We start from the raw sequence: 6,942 nt of genomic DNA, 5'->3' as shown, positions 1-6,942 counted from the left end.
CTTAGTCTCTTGTATGCTACATTTGATTCTTCTTATGCCCAGCTTTTCTCTCAATACATTTGCACTTTATTGTACATGCGCACTGATGTTGCACATCCAACGGAGTATACTACCTTCATTTCTCTCCAGTCTACACATGTCTTCTGCGTTCAGAACCCATGTCTCACTACCATGGAGTATAGTCATTCATGCACAAGCATCATACAGTCTACCTTTCACTCTGAGAGAGAGTACTTTTGCTGCCAACAGAGGTAATAGCTCTCTGAACTTACACCCAATTCTTATTCTAGGAACAATACTTTCAGAGCATCCTCCACCATTGCTAATTTAGTCACTTAGGTAACAGAAACTATCTACACCTCAATAGAGCCTCCTGGGCATTTGAGAGAATCTAAGTTGCATATGCTCTTAGTGCTTATTGTTCCTGCACATCTGCCACATACAATATTTGGGCCAACTTTTTGATACAAAGAGAACACCTGTGTATAGTCAATCCTTATTACATTTGTATAAAATGTATTTCTTTTGAGGCAAAAGTAGTAAGATCTAACTTCAGAAAGTTGCATTTTTGTTTGTTTGTTTTTGTATCTCTTAGCTTTTCTATCAATTCAATTTGGTCAAATTTAACTCTTTACCTGTCCAAAGCATTTTCATAAGTTTATCCTAAATGGCCATGCTTGTTTTCAGAATTTTAGTTAATCCTTGTTTCATAGATTTTGAGTAATATAAAACATTCTTTTCATAAGTCCCCTGTTACTCTGGTGGTTGAAAAAAATTGAGATTATATATCATATATGATACATCGACACCAGGGAAATATGTCTTGTGTATCATTTCTGATACACAGGTCAAGCAAAGGGTTAAATGTTTTGTAAACCATTTTGGTTTGTAACCCTTTTCTGAGTTATTAAGTTTGTATTTGTTTTGAAGTTTGTCATTGTGACTTGTGGGAAAAAAATAGCAATTCTACAAGCATTTTACAATATTTTGAATTTTTGCAACTGAGTTGAAGATCTCCTTTACTTCAGCTGCTAAGTTATGTGTTGCATATACTGATTTCAACATAAGATGCTCAACACCAAGCTCTTCCTTCAGGCAATCCACCTTTGCACACATACCAATGTATCTTCCTGTGTTTTTGGTGTCTCCACTGATTTATGTTTTACTGACCATTATTGAACTGCATAGACTGCTCTGTGCCTCTGAAAAATGCCTATTCATGCCCTGCTGCACTAGATTCAATTATTTCACCACTTCCTAATCAAATTTCCTTCTTTACTATGACTGACTATAACTTTCAGCTTTAAAACCTGGGTCGCCTTTCTGTATTTTCTCAGCTAAATCATTGTATTTGAAGGAGATAGCTTAAATAGAAGAGATTTGCTGTAAAAATCAGTATAGATCACTTTCGATAATAGCTCTTAAGGATTCATTGTGAAGGACAGGATTAATGTATTGAAGTTCAAAATTAATTGTATTATATGGAGTAAATGGCTTATTACAGTTGGATGGCCAGTTGTTTGTCACAAATGTGATTTGGCATCATTGGTCCACAAATTTTGTCACAAAGTTGTTTATTTGCACTACTTAATTGCTTACCATGCACACCCATTGAACTTCAGATGCCTTTTCAGTTTCTTTTCTTGAAGAAATTTTCAAGCATCTTTGATTAACATAATTCTGGATGTGATTTTTAACAACTTTTTAATATTTGGTTCATTCATTTGTGTATATGGTAGACAGCCAGTGGGGATAATTTTCATGCCTTAAGAACTCCAATATTGTCATTTCACAGTCAACTTCTGAAACTTCACAATCCTATTTCTGAAATACTTTCTTTGTGACTGGCAGGAATATCTTCAGATATTTCACTTTAACAGATGTCTCATGCTTTATGATTTCACACAGGCATACCACCTGGTGGATGTTTATGACTAATTTAATCTAGTTGAATTTCTATTCATACTTGTTATTGGCTCCTGATAAATCAGACTCAGGCTCTGCAACTGGCTATGGTGACACTGAGATTATGACACCATTGAAAAATAGTCCAAAATTATTTTCTTTTTCTTCTGCATGGTATAGAGTTGTAATCAGACTCATCTACTGAGTTCATCTTTGATGCCATTTACTCAGTTCTAAAAAAAAAAAAAGACTTCTTCATGAAAGCCAGGATTGATGTATTGATATTCAAAATCAGTTGTATCAATATGCTTGAAATTGGAACAGGAATTATTTGATATGATAGTAAACAGGAAATTTTATCTTCAGTGGAATACATGCAAATAAAAAAAATCTCGTCTGTGACCTATTTTAAAGTATTTTCCACTTCTAGGTACTCAAGTGACATATGTTACACTTTGTACCTTTTTGACATCAAGTCAGTCATGATATCACCATTCTGTCCTAACAAGATCATTAACCAACAGATGGTACCAGTGGAAATACAGAGTAGTAGCACCACACGTTTTTCGGTGTTTTTGTTTCTCTTGATCTTAGTAATTTTACTTTTGCATACAAATTTGAAATAAATTTATTGATAATTCTGTGTTAGTTGAACGAAAATAGAAAGAAATCAAATTAAACTTCACATGATTTTCTATTACATTGTTTCATTACAGTACAAAATGTGGATGATCATTGTAAATTTGAAGATCACTGCATACTGATATAATTTCATCTCTGAATAGTTCAGAGGACATTGATATTTCTGTCCTTAGAAAATAATAAATAAATCATTGCTTACAGAATCAGATATGTAAGATCATCATCATCATCATCATCATCGTTTAACGTCCGCTTTCCATGCTAGCATGGGTTGGACGATTTGACTGAGGACTGGTGAAACCGGATGGCAACACCAGGCTCCAGTCTAATTTGGCAGAGTTTCTACAGCTGGATGCCCTTCCTAACGCCAATGGATAATATCAAAGTGTGTGTTAAATAAATGGCAATATGTATCATTTACAATGTAAACTTAATTAGCTATGAATAAATAGATTTATTTCATAAGTAGATCAATGTGTCATGTAATCCATTGAAGTGTAAAAATATCACTAAAAAATGTTTCATCTTCATACAGTGAAAAATCAGCTTCATAGAGCACATCCCCAGATGAACAAGCCTTATTGTTCAAATGAAAGACCATCTACATAGTTGTTCAGCCTGCTAAAAAGAGGAACCAATTTCATCTCAAAATATTTTGTATTATAATCTTTATCTATATGACACACTCAATGTAGGTATATTGTTGAAAAGTCAGAAGCTGGAGTTGTCATCTCAGAAAGGATCCTTTTATGGATGTAGTGTGTTAAACATACTGTGTCTATAAAGGGATCTTTTCTCAAGATGACCACTGCAGTGTCAAACTTTTCAAAAATATATGTACATTGAGTATGTATTATAGATGAAAATTTTACTCTAGAGCTGATACTATTGCATAATTTGAACTCTTTATTATCATATCATTAAATAAAGAACAGACATCATTGGATATAATTGCTTGAAAATAAGATGAGATGGTCATGAATGGAATGCTTTGGTTATAGGTATCTACAAGGCGAGTTGAATACAGAGCAGCAAATGAGCAAAAATTTGCTAGCTGCCAAATTTTACTGAGCTTTCAGCAGATCTCTTACCTTATTTAGATCTAGTTCGGACAAGCAATCAGGGCTTAAGTGTCAGGGCCATAAAAACACTATGAAACCATGAGCAAAATGCAAGTCATTAACTCTTTGAGATAATGCAGTGCTCTATCAACTTAACCCACAACTTTCTTCCACAGATTACAACACTTGAAAGTAAATAAACACAAAATAGTTTATGTAGACGGATAATATCAGATATTTTAAACCATTGGTTCTTATATGGTGTGCTGCAATGCATTGATGTACTTTACATTTTTAAAAATACAATTTAAGGTTTTAGAAAATCTATACTATAACTTGAATATCTTGAAATTTATTATTCCCAATTTTGTAATTCACATGTATGATTATTATATCATCATCATCATCCTCATCGTTTAGCGTCTGCTTTCCATGCTAGCATGGATTGGACGATTTGACTGAGGACTGGCGAACCAGATGGCTGCGCCAGGCTCCAATCTGATCTGTAGTTTCTACAGCTGGATACCCTTCCTAACACCAACCACTCTTGGAGTGGTTGGTGTTAGTGGGTACTTTTACGTGCCACAGGCACGAGAGCCAATCAGGCGGTACTGGCAACGGCCATGCTCAGAATGGTGTATTTTACATGCCACATGCACAGGAGCCCGTCCAGCAGCGCTGGCAATGACCTTGCTCAAATGTTTTTTCACATGCCACCGGCACAAGTGCCAGTAAGGTGGTGCTGGTAACGATACCACTTAAACGGTGCTATTTACATGCCACCCAAAATTATGTAGTTGTAAAGCAAGCATCTTAACCACACAGCCATGCCTGCACCTATATAAGCATTAATTTTCTATATTTTCCTGAATTTTAAACTATTTTTTTGAACACCAAATCTGCAAGTAATTTCTTTTACACTTCCATGTGAAATGCATCAACAACTTTCTGTTTGATCTCATGTGCCTCAGTATCGAAAAAATTGAAAAACAACTGCTTTAAGTTATATTGTTGGTTTATTTTCTGTGAAACAAAGAGCCTACTTTAAAAACTGTGTTAGCTCTTTAATCCACTGTAAATATTGTTATATTTAATAGGCTTAGTTAAATAATAAACATCAAAAGTAGGTAATACTGGTAGTGAGCTTTGTGACTGGGTTGTTTTACAGCAATTATGGTGGTGGTAGTGGTGGTGGCGGTGGTAGTAGTAGTAGTAGTTGTAGTCCTTCTTGTTGAATGGGCCTCATTAACTTAGATTATGTGATGGAGTTAGATATCTAATTGTTAATGACCCACAAACTAAGAATGATTGGAAATTTATATTTTGATTAGCATTCAAGACATGACAATCTGTCATGTATTCCATTGCATCTGTCTTGCACTGGTTAGTCTAGGTTTTAGAAATTGTAACTTGTAAATCATACTGGTCAAATAAATAACAAAAAAATAAGTAAATTTTGTGACTGAAGTCAAAATTTTTCATCACCATCATCATTGTCATCATTGCTTTCCCACTGCTGGCATGAGATAGGTTGGAAAGGAACGGACATCACCACTTGTCTCAAATTTTTGTTATCTTGTATTGTATGAGATACTCAACATTTCAATACCTTGAAATCTGCTACAAGTACTTTTCCCCACCTCTACTCATCCCCCTATTTGCATCATATCTCCATACTAATGTTGTCATGGTGCCTATATACATCAATTGAAACTCTCCTTTAATACACAGCTGCTCTCTCTGTTCATTACTGCTTTCATTCTAAGCTGCTTAATTTTACTCTTTTCAAGAGCAGTGAGCTGGCAGAACTGTTAGCATGCTGGGCAAAATGCTCAGCAGCATATTATCCAGCTTTACGTTTTGAGTTCAAATTCTGCTGAGGTCAACTTTGCCTTTCGTCCTCTCAGGGTTGATAAAATAAGTACTAGTTGAATACAGGGGTTGGTGTAATTGATTTAACCCCTCCCTTGAAATTACTAGCCTTGTATCAAAATTTTAAACCAAAATTACTCATTTCTTTTCTTGTCTTTCTTTAACATCCATGTCTCATTACCATGCAGTATTACATACTTTACAAATGTTTCATACAGTTTTCTTTTGCTCTGTGCATGTCTGTTTGTGTACATGTGTGTGTATGTTTCTGTGCGTGTGCATGTGTGTATGTGTGAGAGAGGAGCAAGAGAGACATAGGGAGTAAGAAGTGAGAGAGAGACAAACCCTCTATTACTCTGGCTACTATAGAATTGCTACAATGTCTACTGCAAATTAGGTCACCAACTAGCAACTACATCTGGTAAACCTGACTGATCAGTTTGTAAACTTACTTTCAAGAGCACTCCTACTGTTAATCATATCTGTGCATCTATTATAGCCACAGTCTTATGTGTACTCATTATTTACAATGAATACACATTGAGATACTACTGACATATCAAATAAGACTTCATATCTCATTGAGATTTGGTGCTTTTTGTTACTAACAAAATGGTCTTTGCCACTTTTATTTTAAGTGATTGAACAATTCCCCATTCATTGTAATTTTCTCAGCAGGTTTTTAACAGTCTTGTCAATAAGAACTGAGGTATCATCATTTACTTTTTAATATGCTCAAAATCTATTCCAAATGATATCCAGTCTAGAATCCCTTTATCATAGTCTTAAGAGCTATAATTAAAATGAGGGGTTTGGAAGCAGAAACCTGATGACTATCTATCCACATACTATATGCTTCCCTGTACTCCCTGCCAATCTTCTTCTTACTTACTCATGCACGGTTTGAATAATTCTTACAAGTCTTTTGTCTACACCGAGTGGTTTTCAGCTTTTGCTGCTCAGTATCACCTTTCACTGGAAAAGCAGTTATTTCAATGAAACAGAAACCAATCTTGCTAATATTGTCCACATTTTCTTACACTATACAATCTAGTATGAACCTCTTCCAGATATTTCTAGATATTTGCCCTCTAGGTGAAATTTATGTGGAAATTATCAAAGAAGACAAGGACTTCAATAATGAAATTGTATTGGATCTTGGTTCATTATCAGCCATGTCTTCTCCTCACTGATAACATAATATCCAACTCATATTCGAATTCAAAAAGTTAAAATAAGAGCAGGCATGGCTGTGTGGTATGAAGTTTACTTCCCAACCACATGGTTCCAGGTTCAGTCCCACTGCGTGGCATCTTGGGCAAGTATCTTCTACTATAACCTCAGGCCGACCGAAGCCTTGTGAGTAGTTTTGGTAGACAGAAACTGAAAGCTCATCACATATATATATATATATATATATATGTGTATATGTTTGTGCATCTGTGTTTGTGCCCCCCCCCCC

This window comes from Octopus bimaculoides, chromosome 4 (genome assembly GCF_001194135.2).
Source record: "Octopus bimaculoides isolate UCB-OBI-ISO-001 chromosome 4, ASM119413v2, whole genome shotgun sequence".
Classification (NCBI taxonomy): Eukaryota; Metazoa; Mollusca; class Cephalopoda; order Octopoda; family Octopodidae; genus Octopus; species Octopus bimaculoides.
The sequence above is the reverse complement of the archived record's forward strand: the minus strand, read 5'-3'. Positions refer to the sequence as shown.